Source organism: Gossypium hirsutum, chromosome A03 (assembly GCF_007990345.1).
Source record: "Gossypium hirsutum isolate 1008001.06 chromosome A03, Gossypium_hirsutum_v2.1, whole genome shotgun sequence".
Classification (NCBI taxonomy): Eukaryota; Viridiplantae; Streptophyta; class Magnoliopsida; order Malvales; family Malvaceae; genus Gossypium; species Gossypium hirsutum.
Window position 1 is genome coordinate 60,975,243 of NC_053426.1, and position 24,771 is coordinate 61,000,013.

At 37.4% G+C, this 24,771-nt stretch overlaps 1 long non-coding RNA gene across 1 annotated transcript; it reads right to left on the reverse strand.

Annotated features, from left to right (window-relative positions):
* Nucleotides 1-23,853: 23,853 nt before the first annotated feature.
* On the reverse strand, nt 23,854-24,683 carry LOC107888032 (uncharacterized). The gene is made up of 3 exons (XR_001681247.2): nt 24,624-24,683; nt 24,446-24,534; nt 23,854-24,331 (listed from the first exon to the last, which is right to left on the reverse strand). It is a non-coding gene; the product is annotated as an uncharacterized lncRNA (long non-coding RNA).
* Nucleotides 24,684-24,771: the final 88 nt, after the last annotated feature.

The following is a 24,771-nucleotide window of genomic DNA, read 5'->3' on the forward strand; positions in this document are numbered from 1 at the left end:
TTCAATGGCAACATCAAATTCCCACTCTATCATGTACTTATGAACATTAGGTATTTTTAGCGATTATGTCGTTTTACTCGTTTTCATTTAAAACCGCTTAGCAAAAGTTGTTTAACATAATTTCAAGTTTCATATTCTACCATAAAGCATCAAAATAAACACATTTAACCTATGGGTATTTTTCCAAATATGAACCCTAGCATGAATTATTGCTAGAATAAGCTAAATCAAGTTACCGGGACTCCAAAAACATAAAGAACATTAAAAACGAGGCTAGAACGGACTTACTATTGAGCTTGGAAAGCTTGGAAACCCTAACCATGGCTTCCCCCATGCTATATTCGGCCTCAATGAATAAGATGGACCAATTTTGGCTTTATTTTCCTTTTTTATATTCTTTTAATTACTAAATGACCAAAATGCCCTTAAAGGCTTTTCTTTCAAATTTGTCCTACTCTTGCCCATTTTTGTCCAAACTTAAATATAATGGTCTAATTACTAAATAAGGATCTCCACTTTAAGAACCCATTTCAATGAAATATCCTTTATTATCTGGAACACACATTCTACTAATTTTTCAATTTAGTCCTAATTATCAAATTAGGCACTTATACATAAAATTTCTTCACGAAATTTTCACACAATTATTCAATCAATGAATAAACCTTAAAACTTAATCGAAATAAATTTTTTTTGACCTCAAACTCGTAATTTTGCAACCAGTTTTCCATTTAGGGCCAATTTCGGGATGTGACAAAAAATTTATCCAATGGTCTAATTACCATTTAAGAGCCTCCAATTAACAATTTCATAACAATTAGGCACCTCTAACATGTAGAACTCAACTTTTGCACTTTTTATAATTTAGTCCTTTTGACCAAATTGAGTGCCCAAACATCAAAATTTTCGAACGAAATTTTCATGAAATCATCCTGTGAAATTGTAGACCATAAAAATATAATAAAAACAAATTTGACTGTGTCAAATTTGTGGTCCCGAAACCACTGTTCCTAGTAGGCCCTAATTTGGGTTGTTGCAATCCCAATGTAACATCCTTTACTCTAGTCGACACCGAAACAGGGTACGAGTCATTACCGAACGTAAACACAAGCAAACATACATTCCAAGTTGTAAATTTGGCACCAAATTAAAACTTTTTGAAATCGAACTTAAAGTCCCTAACACGAGCCTACGAGGCCCAAAAATGTACTTTGAAAGTGAGTCGGGACTAAATCGAGAACTTTAGAAAATTTTACGACACTTAGAGAATTTTTTCTAAAACTGGGGTCACACAACCGTTTGGCTTGGGACACACCCGTGGGGGCAGGCCGTGTGGTCACACACGCCCATGTCCCTAACCCGTGTAAATCTCTGTTTATCACCCAATACAAATTGAAGACACACAGCCAAGCCACATGACCGTGTCCCGAGGCTATGTACTTCACACGGCTGAGACACACGCTTGAGTGCTCGATACTGAGCATTCTGTTTTGGAACAATTTAGGTGCAGGGGACACACGACCGGATCACACGCCCATGTGTTTACCAATGTGGACAAAAACAAGGCTATTTACCAAGCCTTTTTGCCACCCTCACTTGCACATATTTACACAACATCACATGGCACAAATTCAAGTATGTAAGATCAACCAAACCATTCAAAATTATGAACATCACATACCAATACCATATCAACATTTATCATACACACAACATTTATCATGCCACAAATCATTCATGTCAATTTCATCTTCATTAGGCTTCATTTAACTACTTTCTAGTTACCAAATTATACTCAAATTCTTCATCTCATCAATAGGCCACATTACCAAACAATTCACATTCACCATGCATACTATGCTCATATCACCAAAGGCATTGACATGTATATGAATATACTTAGGCTTACAACCATGGTAGCCAATATAAGCCAACTTATATGGCCAAATAGCAAAACAAGCCTTTGACGATTACAAGCCATTACATTGACTAAAATCATATGACGCATATAACAAAATGAACAAGTCCCTATACATGTCATCACTCAAAATACTTATCAATACTCAAATTGATAGCTTGATAGTGTGATAGAATCTTCGATGATCTCTAACTCGAGCTAGCTTTACAGCACTATAAAACATGGGAAAGGAAGGGGGTAAGCTATATAGCTTAGTAAGTCCGTATGAACATAATAAGCAACTCCAACCAATCATTTACCAAGTCTAACAATATAAACATAAAATAAAATAGTATAATTTGCAATAAACCTCATAGTTATAACTTATTCAGTCACATTGTTTGCTATATCAATTTGTAAGCATAATTTAACATGTCTTCACTTTAGCCTAACAACCGTAATCTCTCCATTATAATCGATTACCACAATCAACTAATCATTTCAAACCTCATAATAAACATACACATTAATTACGAGTATTCACTTTTCAAGCATATATTTTAACATCTTTCAAATGTTAAAGCTCATATCTTCCCATACTTCCATAGTCATTTTAATAGGCAATTATGCCGATCATTCATTTTTCTTATATCCGATAAATCACAACTTAGGTGAATAAAACACGCTATATTATAACTCAAATTTGGCTCGAAAGCCAACCACATGGTCTTCAACCAAATTTATCATGAATTTTATACATCACAAGCATAGGCCAATAATCATAAGGTTTCGTAAAAATCATTATCGTGGAAATCATAAACTCACAATTTCATGAAGACAATGCTTATAAACTTTACGTACATATTTGTACCAATTCGTAATACTTACATACTGATTCTCTTCTTTGACATACTCAGTAAATTTCCCATTCTCGAAAATCTCGTACACACAGTGCCGTACCAATACCAATCCCAGATATGGTGTTACATGTAATCTCATATCGATGCCAATAGCCCAGCTACGGGCTTACACAAAGTCTTAAATCGATGCCATATCCCAGATATGGTCTTACACAAAGTTTCATACTGATGCCATATCCCAGATATGGTCTTACACGTAGTCTTAATAACCCTAATGTCATGACATTTGTATCCTATCTATTCCTATGGTTCAACTGGGACTTTCTCTGTATCGAACCTCTACCGGTCATTTTCGAGTATCGTACTCAATAGCATTTACATTTCATTTCAATAATATAGCATTTACCACAATTATATCAATTAATAATTTATACATATATAATTTAATGCTTATTAAAGATACGAACTTACCTCGGCCTAAAAATGGCGAAAAGGACCTAACCGTCAAATACTCGTTTTCCCCCCGTTCTAATTTCGAACCTCATTTTTCTTGATCTATAATATCACATTTAACTTATTTAATCATTATACTACTCAAATCAGCCAAAAATCACATTATGGAAAAAATTAATTTTTTGCCCCTAAAGTTTCACATTTTTACAATTTAGTCCTTAGGCTTGTAAAATGAAATGTACTCAATTTCATCAATAACCATGCCTAGACGAGCCTTATACATGCTTATAGAAGCCAAAATTCTTCTTTTATTCACATTTTAACACCTATTTTACAACTTTTTACAAATAGGTCCTTTTTAGGCATTTTCATCAAAAATCACTTAGCAAAAGTCATTTATCATACACCAAACATACATTTTGCACCATTAGACATCAAAATACACAAATATCTATCATGGGTAAAATTTTAGACTTTGATTATGTCTTAAATTAGTGGTAGAAATAGATAGATCATGTTACAAGAATTTCAGAAACATAAAAATCATTAAAAACGGGGCTAGAACAGACTTACAATCGAGCTTGGAAGCTTCAAAAACCCTAGCCATGGTTTCTTCTTGTAAAATTCGCCCATGGGAGGAAGATGGGCAAAAATTGGCTTTAATTCATTTAATTACCAAATTACTAAAATGCCCTTAATGAAAAAGTTTAGAAACATACCTAACCATGTCCATTTTTATCCACCAACTTAACCAATGGTCTAATTATTACTTAAGGACCTCAAATTTAAAATTTCATAACAATTAGACACCTCTAGCTTATAGAACTCAACTTTTGTACTTATTACAATTTAGTCCTTTTGACTAAATTGAGTGCCCAAACGTCAAAATTTTTGAACGAAATTTTCACGAAATAATTCCATAAAATTTTTGACCATAAAAATATAATAAAAATAAATTTTTATATGTCAGATTTATGGTCTCAAAACCACTATTTCGACTAGACCCAAAATTAGGCTGTTACACCCCAACCACCCCGTATGCTTGTTTTGGGCCACGTAGGCTCGTATTAGGGACAGTGTGATTGAATTTGAATGATGATTGCTTGATAATTGAAAAAGTATTAAATTGAATGTTTAATTACTTTTGTAGTCCGATAATGCTTCGTAACCCTATTTCGAAGTTGAATACGGGTTAGGGGTGTTACATTTATTGGTATCAGAGCTACGATTTAGTCGATTCTAGGACTAACGTAGTGTGAGTGAGAGTCTATCTATACATTCCATATATAAATTTTGATAGTGTGATGACTCCTGACAATTTAAACTGTGTTTTCATATAGTAAATAGATCCCAATCGAGCTGTAGCTGATGATGTAGAAAGTAATGCGCCTGCCTCCTTTCACGAGGTAGCGTAATCCGAGTCTATACCCTTATCAGGTAGCTAGGGAGGAGAGGCTAAAGAAGCCTTCTTCCAAATGATGAATGAGTGATTTTCGGAATATGTTCGAACAAATCAGTCTACTCAACAACCTCCACCCCCACGTAATCCCCAACCGGTTCCCGTAGCCCCTCAAGGTGTGAAATTTCTACAACTTAACAAGCCACTAGTTGATAAGATTCAAAATTACAGGGTCGAAGAGTTCAGAGTTACTATTGATGACGATCCCAAGAAGCTAGGTTTTGGCTTGAAAACACTATTCGGGTATTAGATGAACTTTCTTGCACACCAAGTGAGTGTTTAAAATATGCTGTATCATTTCTGAAGGACACTGCATATCAATGGTGGAATAATTTAGTGTCTGAGGTACAGAGAGAAAGAGTTACCTGGGATTTCTTTCAGAATGAGTTTCGAAAGAAATACATAAGTCAGAGGTTTCTCGATTAAAAGCACACAAAATTTCTAGAATTAAAACAGGGTCGTATAACTATGATTGAGTATGAATGAGAATTTGTAAGAGTAAGTGTGATCGAGAGTATGTTTCTATAGAAGAAATCATGTGCAAACAGTTTGTTGATGGTTGAACGAGGATATTAAACTTCTAGTTGGAATTTTAGAATTGAAAGAATTTGTTGTATTTGTTGATAGAGCTTACAAAGCTGAGGAGATTAGCAAAGAAAAGAGAAAAGCAGATTCAGAGGTTAGAGACTTGAGAAAAAGATCGATGAATAAGCCATATCAATCTTTTTCAAAGAAATCCAGAGATTCATACACTCGTCCAAATGCTTCAATTGGGTATTTGAACAGAGATTGTGGAAAACAATACTCAAGTCTTAAAACTCAAACAATTTCAGTATTGAGTGTTGGCAGTGTGGGAAACAATAAATCGAGTGTCAACAGTGTGGGAGATGACATTTTAGAGAATGTTGGAATAAAAGTAATAAAGCTTGCTTTAGATGTGGTTTGCCAGATCATTTTATTCGGGATTTTCCTCCGTTAGCTGGGAAAGACAAATTCCAGAATGTAAAACCGAGTAACACAGCCACTAGAGGAAGGCCACTAAGAAATATGGGAAATGTGATCAGTATTTGAGGGTTGACAAAAGATTCGACTATGAGAACTGAAGCAAGAGCACCTATTAGAGCTTACGCTATTCGTCCTTGCAAATATGCATCATCATCTGATGTTATCAGTGGTACATTATCTCTTTATGGCACTAATGTGATTGCTTTGATTTATCCTGGATCAACTCATTCCTATGTTTGTGAGAATTTAGTGTCTAGTAAGAATTTTCCTGTTGAGTCTACTGAGTTTGTGATTAAATTATCAAACCCTTAGGCAAGTATGTTCTAGTTGATAAAGTTTGCAAGAACTGTCCTTTAATGACCCGGGGTTACTGTTTTCCTGCAGATTTGATGTTATTACCATTTAATGAATTTGATGTAATTCTGGGTATGGATTGGTTATTTCTGCATGATGCTATCGTGAATTGTAGGCGAAAGACTATTGAATTGAAATGTAAAAATAGTGAAATTCTTTGAATTGAATCAGATGAGTCGAGTGGGTTGCCAGTTGTGATTTCATCGATATCAACTCAGAGATATGTGAAAAAAGGTTGTGAAGCTTATCTTGCTTATGTTTTAGATACAAAAGTGTCTGAATCTAAGATTGAATCAGTGCCAGTTGTTTGTGAGTATCCGGATGTATTTCCAGAAGAATTATCGGGGTTACCATCGATCAGAGAGGTTGAATTTGCTATTGAGTTAGTACCGAGAACTTCATCGATATCTATAGCTCCTTATAGAATGGCTTCGATAGAATTAAAAGAGTTGAAAGCTTAGTTGAAAGAGTTAACGGATAGAGGTTTTGCACGACCAAGTTTTTCGCCCTAAGGCGCGCTAGTATTGTTTGTAAAGAAGAAACACGAAAGAATAGATGATTTTTTTGATCAATTGAAAGGATCGACAGTGTTTTCGAATGTTGATCTTGTAACAACCTAAACCCAGCCTAAACATTATGGCCGAATCTGGCGATGTCACATTTAAGTGTTTTTCGTAAAGTGAGATATCGTTGAAAAACCCATTCTATATTTAACCTTCTTGTGATCTTAACGATGTTTTTAGGATGTCTCGTTCATTTTCCAAAGTGAAAGTCGTTTGGGAAAAAGTTAATCATATTAAAACATCATTAATTTATAAAACGTTATTTCTTGCGGAAGCTCTTAAAACAGGTTGCGTATTTGTGGTATTTTTGAAAACATGTATCTTTTTGAAAGCCCATGTCTTTTCCTACTGCTAGCAGTTATAAACGAAAGTAAATAAAAATCCCAAAGAGGCCTTATTAGAATAAAAATTACCCAAAATAAAATTACTTATAATTTATAAATCAAACATGAAAGTGTGTACGGTTGTGTGGCCACCTTTAAGTCCCTCACAGCACTGATTCGCCTACGATTTGGGATTACCTGTACAGATAAATAGATGGGTGAGTTATGATAACTCAATGAGTAATCCCATATCAAATAACTAAACAGTGGGCGCATACAGTCTGGGACTAAGCCTAATTCAGTAAAGGCTCAGTCTTAGTTAGGGCCTTAGCCCATTACAATATCAGTATCAGTTTAGGCCTGAGCCCATCTCAGTGATAGTAAAGTATAGATATGCAATCAAGTGATCCTACCCAGCCAGCCTCTACACTTCATCTCCGTCCAACCCTGCACTCCATGTGGGGATATAATCAACCCACCTATCCCTACACTCCAAATAGTACCTATTGTGGCACTAAACAGTATTTACAGTAGAGCTACCAATACATTACACTTCCTCCAATAATAAAACCTAATCCCCATGCAATACATCATGCATCATGCATCATGCCATGTCATATCATAATATCATACATGTACTTAATACGTCTGAAATGGCATGCTTAACATAATCATACATCACATAAGGCATAACGATCATTTTAGTGTATAGGGGCATAACAGTCATTTTATCAATTACGGGGTCTAGGTATACTTACTGACCCAATAGTAGGTCCACAGTCGTCTCAGGTGACCCGTGCAACCTTAACAGTCCAATAGTGAAAAGTGGGTCCAAGGCCCATATTGCGGGCCCATGTGGGCCGACACGCTTGTGTGGCCCACATAGTCCAAAAATAACCTCGGCCGTGTGGATTACGTAGCCTGGCCCAGCATTCTCCACACGTCCGTGTCGTTTATCCGTGTGAAGCCCACATGCCCGTGCGCCCACACGGTCGAGTTCGACCCAAAATGGCCCAAAACGACCTCGGCCCACGAAATCGCTCATGGTAGGCCTCAACGATCAAACGCCCATGTTTTGTAACACGGACCACCACACGAGCGAGTGCACACCCATGTAGCATCGTGGTTCATTTATTCTGGCTTTTTTCGATTTTCGAAGTTGGGTTTGTCGTTACACACCTTGTTATGAAAGTGCGTAAATAGTCCACAAGTGCTCCAAACTTATATTCAAACACGACAATCCATTAATCATTTACAATAGGATTAAACAACCTCTTTTATAATACTAATCCAAAGTAGTAATTATCACTTGCCTTGATTGAACGATTGAGACTTTGCACACTTCAACCGTTGCGGAGGACTGATTACTAGCTCTAGGAAATCACCTGCATTCCAACCGACTCTTATTAACCATAACCAATATTATTCACACAAATAGCTTCAACCAAATGTATCACACTTACCAAAAACACAAAACCAAGAATAGAAGAATGAAGCAATCGGCTTACACCCAACACAAAAGTCGGGAGCCCTCGCAACGACAGAGGCAAAAGATGGAACACTCACACCCCTAGCAGTAATTGGTAGCAAAGAAAGATGTTAGGTGAAATATTATTGCGGCAAAGAGAGAGAGAGAGAGAGAAAAGAATCGAACACGAACCCAATTGATCAAAGTAAAATTGCCAAAATCGACAACAAAAATAGAGAAAGAGCTGAAGTATTTGGCAAAAGTAACAAGATGAAGAGAGAAGGAAAACTGTTAAATCCAAAAGAATTGAAGGAGGGAGAAGAAGGTGTATTCGGTGAAAGCAAGGATCGATTGAGAGAAGGAGAGAAGAAGATGCAACCAGTCACCAAGAGAACACTAGAGAAGAACAAACTCAGACTAAGCCAAAAATGAGAAAAACCCGAATGGTCCTTAGCAATTATCGATCCCAAAAGAGAGAAAAACGAAAGACGGAGAAGCAGTAAAAACCAAAGGCAAAATTCAGCACAAAGGAGAGAAGGTGAGATATTGACCAATTTGTTTACTAAATTAGACTCCCATATTTGGCATACTCCTAAACACTCCCCTCACTTGACTCCTCAAAACTCTCCAAACACTCCACTATCCAAATCCCAATATTTCCTCCTAAAATCCCTCCATCATAATCTCCTCAACCAACAAATTCAAACTCCCCTCACCCTGCAGTATTTTGGTCAACCTCTACTACCCACATGGCATAGGCAACAAAATAAAACACTCCATTACGCACAGCAGGACTCGAACTTCAGACCTTAGGTTACAGTAACACACCACTCATCCCCTAGACCAGCAGGCCTATTCTAACATGTTTTACCCATATTTATTTAAAAGCCTACTAACTAGAGACAAAGTTTATTCATATTAAAAAAAAATTGCACAAGCCAGGGTTTGAACCCAAACTTCTCAGACTCTTCCCAGGGCACTTAGCTAGTGAAGCAGACATGTATTTGTGTAACACAAACATACAAAAATAAATACTTAGGATTTTTGGGCGTTACAACTCTACCACCTAAAAGAAAATTTCAGCCTCGAAATTTACCTGATCAGAATAGATGAGGGTATTGTTTTTGTATCACCTTCTCAGGTTCTGACATGGCATCCTCAGAGCTGTGATTACGCCAAGGAACCTTAACCAGTGGGATAGACTTCCTCCTTAAAAACTTTACATCACGATCTAATATCTGAACCGGCTCTCCCTCGAAAGTTAGATCGAGTCTAACCTCAATCTCCTCAACCGAAATAACATGCGTGGGATCAAAGAGGTAGCACCTCAACATAGAGACGTGGAACACATCGTGAATTCAGTCTAACTCAGGAGGTAACTCTAGCTAATAGGAAATTGGTCCCACAAGTTTCAATATGTGGTAAGGCCCAATGAACCTAGGGCTCCACTTGCCCTTCCATCCAAACCTCAGTACCTTCTTCCACGGTGAGACCTTGAGAAAAATGAAGTCCCACACAGAATACTCAATCTCCTTACACTTCAGATCCGCATACAACTTTTGTCTGTCTGATGCCGCCTTCTGTTGATCTTGGATTAGTTTAACTTTATCCTCAGTATCAGAAACTAGCTTAGGGCCCAGAACACGCCGCTCGCCTAACTCAGTCCAACATGAAGGAGTACGACCTCTATGACCATGTAATTCATTGTAAGGTGCCCTCTGTATGCCAGACTGATAGCTATTGTTATAGGAAAACTCTGCTAGCGGCAAGTACTCCTCCCAATTGCCTTAGAAATCAATCATGCAACTTCTTAACATGTCCTCCAGTTTCTGAATCACCCTCTCAGACCGACCATCTGTCTAAGGATGGAACGCAGTACTAATGTCCAACCTTGTACCCAGAGCAACTTCTTCCAAAACTGATACATGAAGTGAGGATCCCTATCAGATATTATGGAAACCAGCACCTCATGAAGTTTCACTATCTTAGACACATACAGTTTAGCCAGCTTCTGTAAAGAGTAATCAGTACAAACTGGTATGAAATGGGCAGATTTGGTCAATCGATCCACAATAACCCATACTGAATCCTTCTTGGTCGGCGTTAGGTGCAGCCCACTAACAAAGTCCATAGTCAGTCTCTCCCACTTCTAAAGTGGTATTTTAACTGGCTGAAGTAACCCTGAAGGTAACTGATGTTTTGCCTTAACCTGCTGGCAAGTCAGACATTTACTCATGAAATCGATAACTTCACGCTGCAAACCCAACCACCAATACAACTCGCGAAGGTCCCGGTACTTTTTATTTCCACCAAGATGCATAGCATAAGGACTACTATGCGCCTCTTGTAGCATAGACTGCCTCAAATCAGTATCCTTCGGTACATAAATTCTCTCATAGAAACAGAGTACCCCTTCGCTATTTAGTCCAAAATCCACAGTATCCTCACTCTCAACCTGTTAGAAACAAAGACCCAGTGACTCATCCTCCAACTGTTTACCCTTAATCTGATCCACCCACGTTGGTTTAACTTGGAGCTCGACCAACAAGCTACCATCATCAAATAAACTGAGGAGAGCAAACATTACCCTCAGATCAGTCATAGCTCTATGACTCAGTGTGTCCCTATAACAGCCCGATTTTGGGCCTAGTCAAAATAGTGGTTTTGGAACCACTATTCTGGGGCTGAAGAAATTATTTTTAATGTTGTTTTATGTGTTATAGCATGATTATATAGGTGCATGAAAAATCTGGTGAATTAATTTTAACATTTGTGAGCTTAATTGTGAAAAAGGACTAAATCGCATAAAAGGTAAAAGTTATGTTTTACTACCCAAATGTGTTAAATAGCTAGAGAACCATAATTGGAGGTCTTTAAAGTGAAAATTGACCCTTAAATATAGGTTGTCCAGCCATAGAGATAAAGATAAGACAATTTTCAAAGTTAGGTGGAATTTGATGGCTTATATGACTAAAAAGAAAATAAAATAAAGAGGGAATGATATCATCTTTTTCTCATCGCTTTCTCCACTGAAAATACTAGCAAAGAGGGGCTTTTTGAAGCTTTAAAATTTTAGCTAGGTTATCCTCTTGCAAGTATGTGATTTTGATGACTTTTCTTGATGATTTTTACATTTTTGGGATGCCTAAAGCTTAATCTAGCTATTAAGAGGACTATTGTAACGCCTCTAATTTGGGCCTAGAAGTATTGGGCCTTGAGTGTGGGTTCGTAAGGAGGTTGTATATAAGCATTTAATTGTGCAAGGAAATGACACAATTAAATGTCTGCTTTCGTGGTTTATGGCCCTAAGAAGTGTTGGAGAAATCTTGGGTTCAAACCTGAGCTTTAACAAAAATTTTGGTTTTAAGTGAATAAAACCCTCTGTGCTTGGATGAAGGCCTTTTAAATTATTGTGGTAAATAAATGACATAAGGAAGCATGTGGTCTAGTGGTTGTGGCGTCATTAAGGTTGCAAGGGAGCCTGGGTTCAAGTTTTGGCTGTTACAATTTATTTTGGTTATTCTTTTAAAAGAATCTGGACGTTAGCACATATGCCTTATAATTAATTGAGGATAAAATATGACACAGAAAGAGCCTGTGGTGGAGTGGCAAGGTGGCGCGTTGTGTAACTGTGAGGTCTAAGGTTCAAGTTTTGGGATGCGCAATGGGTTATTTATTTTGCTATTTAAGTTGTGTAAGAGGTGGAGTTGGACTGGAACTCTATGGTTGAAGTGGTCATAAAAAATACGAAATTTTCCTAATGGTTGAAAGTAATCCCACATCGGGAAGCTAACATGAGAATTTGCAAGAAGCTAGCTTTAAATAGAGTGAACCAGATGAGTTGGAGGGAAAAAGAGGGATTAAGACTGAATGCAGGATGTGCCAAGGTTGGTGGCTGTGGACTTCTGCGTGTTCTCATAAACAGGTGTGTATTTCGCACTACTCTAGCTGTAGAACGGCAAATGCCGAAATGCCGAAATGCTGGTCACACGACGATGGCAGCCACACGAGCGTGCGAGCATACGTGTGGGAGCTTTGACGTGATGGTTGAGGCCATCATGAGTGCTCTCGTGGGCTTAGGTTGCTTTGGGCCACGATTGGCCGGGATGGGCCCATGGGCCCAAGTGGATAAATTGTATGATTGTGTAGTAAATATTGGATTGGACTATGTGAATCTCATATCTGTAGGCTAGTATTACTAAAATGCCCCTGTAAGATAGAATTACTGAAATGCCCTGTAGGATAGAATTACTAAGATGCCCCTGTAGGATAGAATTACTGAGATGCCCCTGTAAGGTAGAATTACTGAGATGCCCTTGTAAGGTAGAATTACTAAAATACCCTTGGTCTACAAAATTACCAAAATACCCTCGATTAGAAAAATTACCAAAATACCCCTGGTTTGTAAAATTACCAAAATACCCTGATTTGTGAAATTACTGAAATACTATCGCCCTGTAAAATCATCGAAACCCCCTCGATTTGTAAAATTACCAAAATACCCTTGATTTACAAAATTACAGAAATACATTTGACTTTAAAAAATTACAGAAATACCATTGGTTTACAAAATTATCGAAATACCCTTGGTTTGTAGATTTACCAGGACACCCTTGTAGGATGAAATGACTAAAATACCCCTAATAGGTAAAAAGACCGTTCTACCCCTCTACGGTATATGACTCACTGATAATACAATTTGATTGATTTGACTATGTTTTGACTGAGAATGTATGATTGTGATTGGACTGTTGTGACTGTGATTTGTATGATTTTGTATGCCATGTGTATACTTGCTGCATTCATATAATATTATGTTGCACAAGGGTGGGCGGAGGAAGAAATTGAGGATCGCATGGTTGCTTGACGACCGTAGATCCACCGATTAAGGATTGCATGGTTGCTTAACGATTGTGGATCCACCGATTAAAGATTGCATGGTTGCTAGATGATCGTGGATCCACCGGTGGCTTTTAAGCCCAATATATGATTATTAACGACTCTGTGTCGATCATATTTACCCGAGTCTGTGTGCCGACTATATTACCCTCACTGATGGCTATCCGCCTAACATGATATAGCTATCGATGGCTTAAAGCCAATTATTCTGATTATGGCTTTGCGCCAACCTACATATGGCTCTGTGTCAACTTGATTATGGTTGTGTGCCAAACGTATTTACTTGTGGCTATGTGCCTAACATACTTATTGATAACTCTGTGTCGATCATATTTACCGAAGGTTGTGTGCCGATTATATTACCATCGTTGATGGATATTAATCCCAATATTTGATTAGTAGCTTGCTGCAATGAAGATAGTACCGCAACCGAGCTGCCATTGATGTGTATCGAATGGGTGGGTCGATATTTATATCCCCACATGATGTGTACTGGGGGACAAAATTGGTGTGTAACGGTTGGATTATTGCGGTGGGTTGCATAGCATTGCATGTATGATATTATTGTGATATTATTGTGATGTGGGCTTTAGCCCAACTGAGGCTAATATGGGATAAGGCCCAAAGGCCATCGTTATTGAATAGGGCATAGGACCAGACCGTTACTGTGTGCACTGTTACTGTAATGGGCTTCGACCCAGACTGATTCTAAATTCTATCTATTTACTGACTGTTACTCTAGGAAGGGGATTACACACTGAGTTTTCATAAACTCGCCCTGTAACACCCCAAACTCGGCCCAGACGTTATCACCGAATCTGACGTGCCACATTGGAGTTGAAAACCCATGTTCCGTTTTAGTGTTTTAAAAACCATATATTTTGTTGAGTTAACAAGGTGTATGGAAGCTGGGCACCAGGTAGGTATCCGAGATAGAGGAGGTGAGCCATGAAGGCTGCTTAAGTACCAAGCTCTTTTATTGGATCCAATCCTAGACTTGTTCACAACCATAGCCACACTTTGTTATATCGAGTTTAAATTTGTTTAAGTGAACGACTTTGATAAATCGATTAATCGTGGTGTTGAACTCTTTTGAAAACAAGTATCGTTTTGAAAACACGTCCTAAGTCTAGCCCATTTGAATAATTATCAACCAGGTTTGAAGTTATTAAAAGTAAAATAATCCCGAAAAGAAATAAAAGGAAAGGTAAAATGGCCTTATTACAACCCAAAAATAAATAATAAATAAAGGAAATCTAATGAAAACCAACACTTATTTAAAAGTCCAAAGACAATCACCGTGGCTACTTTGAATCCCCTCCGGCCCAAGTCCCCACATCAAGGCTCACCTGCAAGGTTAAGGAAAAGGGGTGAGTTTGGAAACTCAGTGTGCAACAAGCCCCTTTCAGAGCCCAAAACAATAACAGCCTGTTGGGTCTAAGCCAAAATCCAACCTCAAACATGTACTGGGCCATAGCCCTTTTCATATTTCATATTTCATAACACTGGGCCGAAGCCTTTTCAAATTTTATATTACTGGGCCGAAGCCTTTACTGTAAACGGTATGGCCTATAAGCCCATTTCAATATCACATATAATGTCAATGAAAGAATGCAAACCCATTTGGGGAGACTACTCAACCCACCATCCGCTACCCTCCACCCGTACCAACCAACACACCATGTGGGGATTAACTCGACCCACCCCGCCAAAACTCTCCACTGGCAGCTTAGCTGCTTTATCATATAATTGGAGGCCTAGCCTCTTTTAATAACTGGGGCAAAAGCCCTTTTTATAACTGGGGCATAAGCCCTTTAATAACTGGGGCGTAAGCCCTTTTGATAACTGGGGCATAAGCCCTTTTGATAACTGGGGCATAAGCCCTTTAATAACTGGGGCATAAGCCCTTTAATAACTGGGGCATAAGCCCTTTTGCACTTCCTCCATCCATATAAAAACCCAACCCAATGCATTTATGAACATCTCATGTGCATATCATACATATCATGTGCATATCATACATGTCATGTGCATATCATACATATCATGTTTCTCAAAATCCCCTGCATTAAGTTCATGTATAAACCCTAGGGGCATAATGTCACTTTTACCTAGGGGCAAAATGGTCATTTCCATGTTATAGGGGTAATCTTGTAATTTTACCAAAAATTAGGGTTTCCATGTCCATTAAGGGTTACAAACAATTCATAGGTGCAAACAGTGATCCTGGCCCATTTTTAGCGAAATCGAGTTATTGGGCCAAAAACCCCTAATGGGCCCTACTTAGCTGATTTTATCATCTAAGCCCATTTAGCCTATATTCCATAACGGTATTATCAGTCTTAACATGCAATTTAACAGATTTCCATCTTCTACCAAATTTACCCAAATGGGCCTGAAAACCTATTGGGCCCTAATTCAGCCCCTCGAGGCCCAACTTACCGTGAACGCCAAAAACACGTCCTTACCGTTTCTATTGTTCCCAATCATCATCTCATCGATTCTAACTAACTAGTGAGCATTCGCTTGCTCACAAGTCCTCGAAATGCCAGAATTTCAGCATTTCGGCTTTTCGGCATTTTATCGCTTTAAGCTTATGAAAGAGGGTTCGTTACACACCTGGTTGGTGATATTCCTCGACGAGATCTCCTACACGATTTCTCCTATAATCCATCATTAATAATCAGCTTCCCATAATTGAACCAAACCTCAAATCATCTAATACTAATACTTACACATTCGGCCACCATCCATAATGGCCTTAGGAATCTTACCTTTGTCGCGATTAATGACTAGGTCTAGCCACTGCGGTGATCCAAGCTACTCCAAGTCGACACTACACCTTGCTGCTCCTTCAATAAATAAACCAAAAATATTAAAAGAAGACCCCATAAGGCCTATACCCACATTCGGCCACCTCCCTAAATTAGAGGGGTTTCGGCTTTTGGCCATAGTTACACTAGGAATTGTTTAGAGTTTGAACACTTACCACAGTCTTCCTCCTCTTGAATCCTGATGCCTAAAAGGTAAAGGAATTGAACGCCAACTATTGAAAAGGAAAGAAAAGGTTGCTGGTCACAAAGAATCGGCACCCACCTATCTTCATTGATTTCGGCTTTTTGCGGTATTTCGGCAGAAGTAGAGATTAAAGAAAGAAATAATAAATGAGTAGAGGAAAGTAATAGGCCGGATTTTGAAAAAAGAAAGGGAGAAAAGATGAGAGGGAGGGATGGTAGATTCGGCTAGGGAAGAAAAAAGAAGAGAAAACTAAAACAAAGGAAAAAACGGCATAGCTAAGACCCTAATGCCGAAATTACTAACCTAATACCCTTCTGCCGAATTCCCCTCTCTAACCCCTTCCAAACGGCTAAGCTCTATCCTTCTGTCAAATCCCTAAAATCTCTCCCCTTATCCCTCCTTAATCCATGCATTTGACTTGATCCAACTCTCCTCTTACAGAATCCACTTAGGTTCCAACACTTACCCTTCCTCCACATAAAAATAAATACTCTTATTTGCCAACACAGGGAATCGATCCCAGGTCTTCCCTTATGCTCCACACGCCATCTATAGCCTTCCCTGTGGCGTCACATGCCACTTCACCACTTGCTTCCTTGTGTCATTTATTTAACACAATAATTTGAAAACCCTCATCCAAGAATCCAGATTTCTTTCACTTAATACCAAAATTTTTGCTATAGCCCAAGTTTGAATCCAAGATTTCTCCAACACTTCTCAAAGTCATTAACCACTAAAGCAAACATTTAATTGTTTCATTTCATTGCACAATTAAATACCTATATACAACCTCCTTACGGACCCCCACTCAAGGCCCAAATTCGGGGTGTTACACGCCCCGTTTATTAACTGTGTAGGTAGTCCCCAGCATTAGGTGGATCGGTGCCGCCGAGGGACTCGGAGACAACCACAGAACTGCAAATGTTTTTCTATTTCATTTATTTAGTTAAGCACTTTGGTTTTTGATATGGGTTGTATTAAGGCCTCTTTATTTTCTTAACTTTTTATTTGGGAAATTTATTTAGTATGCTTAATATCTGTTAGAAGTAGGACGCGGTTTTCTAAAACAACAATTGGTTTTCAAAATATCATGTTTCCGCAACTGTTTAAAATTAAACTTCCTCAGCAAGTAAGGTTTTAAGGGAATTAACGCTTCACAAGTTTTCAAATGGCTAGAGGTTTTAAATGGTAAGAAGGGTTTTCAATTAGAACATGGTTTTCGAAAAACACTTCAATGTGAGAAGCCTGATTCGGGCCTAACTTCTAGGCCGGGTTTGAGGTGTTACAACTATTTTACAAAATGGTTGAGAGTTTAGAGTTTTGCCATGAAATCATGTGTTTCGTTAACTAAAATTTTATGGAAGAATATGAGTCTTGGTTGTGTAATAAACAACTTTTGTGAAAGGATTTTCATGGAAAACACCTAAAAGGGCCATTTTGTAAAAGTTATAAAATAGGTTGTAATTGTGTGAAATAGTGGAAATTTGGGGTTGTCATAAGAGTAATAATTGGTCAGTTAGTCTTGGCTAATAAGTAAATTCAATAAAAATCGATTTCCGGGCCTAAGGGTAAAATGGTCATTTTGCCAAAAATGTGAATTTTGATTTTCAAATTTATTTTGTGATTAAATGATGAAGTTCATCATATTAGATCAAGAAAATCAAGATTTTGGCTTAAATCGAGAAAGTGCGTGGTTAAGGACAAAAAGAGAATAATTAGCCAAAATTGCATTTGAGGTAAGTCCGTGTGATTAAATGAGCATGATATTTATGCCATTGTTATTATACTTGAAAATCTATCTTGCGTTGATTGTATTAAAGTTTATGTTGATGATATTGTATATGAGAAAGTGATGTCACATGTAAATAACATTTATGTGTTGATTGAATGCTTGGAGATTTGATGAAATATGATATTCAATTGAAACGAGTAAGTTGTATGTAAATAATACAACTACATTGTTATTATATGTGTTTAAATTGATATAGCATGAATTGTTTGGTTGTGGAAATGATTATGTATGATGAATATTGATATAGTAGAATTCCCGTTGAACCTTAAGAAACAATTCAGATGTTCATGCCACGACATTCAAGTTATTTGTGTGCTAGTGTAAGACATGTCCGGGACATGCATCGACTACATTATGAGAGCCAGTGTAAGACCATGTCTGAGACATGGCATCGGCATTGAGACGACACCTAGTGTAAGACATGTCTGGGACATGCATCGGCCTCGAGATGTAAGCCAGTGTAAGACATGTCTGGGACATGCATTGGCTACGAGATGTGTCAGTGTAAGACCATGTCTGGGAATGGCATCGGCATTATACCCTATGTTTGAGGCTTAGTGAATATCCGATAGCTTTCCAAATGGTTCAAAGGTGAGAGTTACGGTTTAAGCTAAATGAGAAAGGTTATGACCATATTGTGAGTGGTATAGGTACTTACATGAAATTGATGAGATGTGAATTCAATTCATGTTATATGATTAGTAAGGAATGAATATGAGCATGTTGAGTCACACAGGTATGTATGACAAGCTCATGAGAAATGATTTTAGTTTATGATGCACATTTTGTAAAGATGTAAATAGGTAATTCATGCCTATGAGAATGAATTTGTGATGAACTTGTGATTATACGTCTATACTTATGATGTATGAATATGTAACCTTACCAATGTGGTGAAAATGAATTAATATGGTGTGATAAACTTAGTCTCCCTAATTTACACTAAAACAATTTTGGACAGCAGCCATAGTCTGAATTTGAAAATCCACCAAAAAATGTGGAAATCGAGTTAAAGGCTGAATAAAATATGAAATTAAATTCCTATGAGTCTATTTTCACATAGAAGAAACGGTGTAAGCAAAAGAGTTTCATATTATGAAATATTTAAATTGTTGTGAGATAGAGTCAGAATGACTTTGAAATCCCCTATTCTGATTTTAGAAAATAATTGAAAATTGTAAAAAAATAGTTATAGGTTATAATTTGCATTATTAAATTTCTTAATTAGTCTATTTTCAATAAAAAAAGAAGGGAACATCATCCGAGTCTTTTATTATGAGATAATTAATTTTTAGTGAAGAGAGGTCAGAACTATTAGACAGTAAAAAAGGGGTAAATTTAAGGAATAAACTGTACTAATTGGATGAACCAAAAGTTCTTAGAATTCTATGGTGAGAATCTATGTGAGTCTAGTTTTAGAGAAAATTATCCGAACTTAATTTGGAGTTCTTTATCTCTAGATATAAATAATTTAGTGACAGTGACTCGAGAAAACAACTTGAGTGGAACATGAGTAAAAATGCCAATAGGGTTGTATTACCATGAGAAGCAAGTTGATAAATTGCTTATTATTTTCATACGGTCTTACTAAGCTATAAAGCTTACTCCCTTCCTTTCCTTCTCTTTAGTGTTTTAAGGTTAGCTTGGGGTTGGAGATCGTCGAAGGCAACATCACACTATCAAGTCGCTACCTTTGGAATAATGAAGTATATATTAGAAATTTCAAGTGAGTGGCATGTATAGGAATCTAGTTGACTGGCATGTATTATTTTGCTTTGGCCAAATGTGTTGGCTTATATTGATTTATATGTATATGGCCATGAGATGTGGCTCATATTGTTTATGGCTCGTAAGCCAAGCTATTCATGTCATTTCTAATGTTTATAATGTGATTATGTTTGCTTGCCATGCATGGTTAGTAATATGACATGTGTGTTGGATGTATGCTCTATGACCAATTGAGGTGGTCATAGTTATGTAGTAATTGTACATTATAAACACAGATAATGATTGAACATGAGTGCTTAATGGATAAGTTGGTAACCATAGTATAATGGTAAAAGTGGTCCTCAAAATGACAAGTCTTATGAATGTGAAATAAGGTATTTAAACTTGGTATTGCATGAGTAGATGCATTACTTGTAAGAGTGATTCTACCCCAATTGCCTACTCCACTACCTTAGTTTTCCAGGACAATGTTTAACCTTACAACTACCTTAAGATTTCTACACAAATCTTAAGACTCAAACCCTCTTAAAGAGAAACAAATAAGAAAACAAAGAAATAACTCTTACAAGATCAAAGTGTTTGCCAATAAAGCAAAATTACAAAGAAAAACACTTGAGTTGATAGAAAAACAATGAAGCTTACAAGTGTATGTAAGAAAAGTATGGAAAAGTTGATCACAAAGGTTATTTGATTGATCTTTAGGCTTTAATAATCTCTCTTGTTACTGTAGGATGTTTAGAAGCTGATATTTTTACATTCCAATTGATTTTCAACCATTTTGAATGTTGGGAATAGAACCGTTCGAGATGAAAAGACTAGTGCATTAATTTCACCTACAACAATAGGTACCGATACTTTTTCTACGAGTACCAAACCAATAGCATTTCATGCCTAATTTAGTGACCGTCGGGACCATTTCTATCGATACCTATGGAAACTAATTGATACCAAGTAAAAGGTATTGATACCATATCGAAAATTGATAAATACTTTACAAGTCAGAATGTCAATTTCGTATCGATACTAAAAAATGTATCGATAAAGTATACCATAACTGATACTTAAAGAAATTTATCGATACCTAACAAAAGGTATCGATACCGAATCGATAGCTGGTAAACATTTTGGAAAATTGAATGTCATTTTTGTATCGATACTAAAAAATGCATCAATAAATTTGTGAATCTATTTATACTTATTTAAATTTATTGATATTTGACAAATAGTATCGGTACTGGATCAATACTTTTTGACTTGGAGCAATTTTAGCTTGTTTGAAAAATGTCTAAGACTTTGTTTTAACCAACTTGCCTTTGAAAAAATTATTAAGTATAAGTTCAATATTTTTTCTTTTAAGTTATCATTTGAGATAAACTTTTTGTCATGTTTTTGTTGAGTATGCTTCATATTTCAGTCAATTTTGAGAGATAATCTCCCAATTAAACTATGTTCATTTGTTTTAGTCGAACTCTAATTAGTCTAGTTTACTTTATTATTATTTAACCTACGGATTTAGCCTATAAATATGTAACACCCCTAACCCATATCCAACGTCGAAATAGGGTTAAAGAGCATTATCGGTCTTATCAAATACACAATCATATATTTCATATTTCTTTTCCATTCTAAATTAAAACCATTCAAATTCAATCATACAGTCCCTAATACGAGCCTTCAAGGCCCAAAATAGACATTTTAAATGGTTCATCACTAAATCGAGTACATAGGAAATTTTTAAGAAATCATGGAAATTTTCAAAGTGCATGGGACACACGCCCATGTGTCCAGGTCGTGTGAGAGGAGCATGCCCATTGTAACACCCTAACCCGTATCTGTCACCAGAACAGGGTTACGAAGCATTACAGAAACTTTCAAAACATTTTTAGATAATTCAAACATTTACTATTCATTCCTCAAGATTTATTCATAAGGTCCTTTAAATGGACCCTAAAGGACCAAAACGAGCATTAGAATCAAGTCGAGACTTAATAAAAAATTGTAAGAATTTTTCACAAAATTTCAAAATTTTTCCAAGCTACAGGGCTCACACGCTCGTGTGGTCCAATGGACATGCCCGTGTGACCCTAGGACACGCCCGTGTGACCCTGGGACATGCCCGTGCTACAGGCCGTGTTTGACCCCGTGTAACTCTCTGACTTGTGCACACGGCAATGCCACACGCCCGTGTGCTAGGCCATGTAGCACACACAGCTGAGACCATGCCCTTGTCTCTGCCCGTGTGCTCAATTCTGAGCATTCTGTTTTCTTGAATTAAAGGTGCAGAGGACACACGGACTAACCAAAGCCCATGTACCAGGTCATGTGTCACACATGGTCTGTAACACCCCAAACCTGGCCCAGACGTTATGGCCGAATCTGACGTGCCACGTTGGAGTTGAAAACCCACGTTCCATTTTAGTGTTTTAAAAACCATATATTTTGTTGAGTTAACAAAGTGTATGGAAGATGGGCACCAGGTAGGTATCCGACACAGAGGAGGTGAGCCGTAAAGGCTGCTTAAGTACCAAGCTCTTTGATTGGATCCAATCCTAGACATGCCCACAACCATAGCCACACTTTGTTATATCGAGTTTAAATTTGTTTAAGTGGACGTCTTTGATAAATCGATTAATCGTGGTGTTGAGATATTTTGAAAACAAGTATCGCTTTGAAAACACGTCCTAAGTCTAGCCCATTTGAACAATTATCAACCAGGTTTGAAGTTATTAAAAATAAAATAATCCCGAGAAGAAATAAAAGAAAAGTTAAAAATGGCCTTATTACAACCCAAAAATAAATAATAATTAAAGGAAATTAAATGAAAGCCAACGCTTATTTAAAGGTCCAAAAGCGATCATCGTGGCCACTCTGAATCCCCTCCGGCCTAAGTCCCCTCATCAAGGCTCACCTGTAAGGTTAAGGAAAGGGGATGAGTTTGGAAACTCAGTGTGCAACAAGCCCCTTTTAGAGCCCAAAACAATAACAGCCTGTTGGGCCTAAGCCCAAATCCAATCTGAACATGTACTGGGCCGTAGCCCTTTTCATATTTCATTTTTCATAACACTGGGCCGAAGCCTTTTCATATTTCATATTACTGGGACAAAGCCTTTAACTGTAAACGGTATGGCCCATAGGCCCATTTCAATATCACATATAATGTCAATGAAAGAGTGCAAGCCCAATTGGGGAGACTACTCAACCCACCATCCGCTACTCTCCACCCGTACCAACCAACACACCATGTGGGGATTAACTCGACCCACCCCGCCATAACTCTCCACTGGCAGCTTAGTTGCTTTATCATATAACTGGAGGCCTAGCCTCTTTTAATAACTAGGGCAAAAGCCCTTTTTATAACTGGGGCATAAGCCCTTTAATAATTGGGGCATAAGCTCTTCATCATAACTAGGGCATAAGCTCTTCATAATAACTGGGGCATAAGCCCTTTATCATAACTGGGGCATAAGCCCTTTAATAACTGGGGCATAAGCCCTTTAATAACTGGGGCATAAGCCCTTTAATAACTGAGGCATAAGCCCTTTAATAACTGGGGCATAAGGCCTTTTGCATTTCCTCCATCCATATAAAAGCCCAACCCAATGCATTTATGAACATCTCATGTGCATATCATACATGTCATGTGCATATCATACATATCATGTGCATATCATACATGTCATGTGCATATCATACATATCCTGTTTATCAAAATCCCATGCATTAAGTTCATATATAAACTCTAGAGGTATAATGGTCATTTTTACCTAGGGGCAAAATGGTCATTTTCATTTTATAAGGGTAATCTTGTAATTTTACAAAAAATTAGGGTTTCCATGTTCATTAACGATTACTAACAATTCATGGGTGCAAACAGTGATTTTGGCCCATTTTTAGCGAAATCGAGTTATTGGGCCTAAAACCCCTAATGGGCCCTACTTAGCCAATTTTGTCATCTAGGCCCATTTAGCCTATATCCATAACAGCATTAACAGTCTTAACACGCAATTTAACAGATTTTCGTTTTCTACCAATTTTACCCAAATGGGCCCGAAAGCCTATTGGGCCCTATTTCAGCCCCTCGAGGCCCAACTTACCGTGAACGCCAAAAACACGTCCTTACCGTTTCCATTGTTCCCAATCATCATTTCATCAATTCTAACTAACTAGTGAGCGTTCGCTTGCTCACAAGTTCTTGAAATGCCAGAATTTTGGCATTTTGGCTTTTCGGCATTTATCGCTTTAAGCTATGAAAAAGGGTTCATTACACACCTGATTTGCGATATTCCTTGACGAGATCTCCTATGCGATTTCTCCTATAATCAACCACTTATAGATTAGACCATGTTAATATTAAACCAATTCGAAAACTACCTATTATCATCACTTACACATTCGGCCACCATCCACAATGGCCCTTGGGTTCATACCTTTGCCGAAGTTGATGACTAGATTTAGTCACTCCGATGATCCAAGCTTTTCACACACTCCTCAATCGGTAGCCTTTAATCCTCACTAGCACCAACAAACCAAATAACACCAAAAACCCTTTTAGCCTTAGTCGACAGATGGGTTTTCAGCTTTTCTTAAACCACAAGATACAAATGGAATGAAGGTTCAAATACTTACCAAGAGATCTACTATTTGAAGAACATTCCAAATACCTTCCTACCCCATATCCGTTGTGAATCCAACTTAAACGTGCGTAGAAAATATATCTAAATATTAATTCCCGAATCACTAAAATATGAAGCTTTCAGCTTTTCAGCAAATATTAATCTAAGCTATTACGAGGGTTAGTACACACCTGTTACGGGTTGAAGTTGAAACGTTTCCAAAATCAATCGCCTACAATAACCACCACCTGTCACCCGAACTTAACTAATCCAATATCAATATATGTAAATCCTAATCACATCAGTCATACAGAACATAAGGGCATATTCGTCATTTTA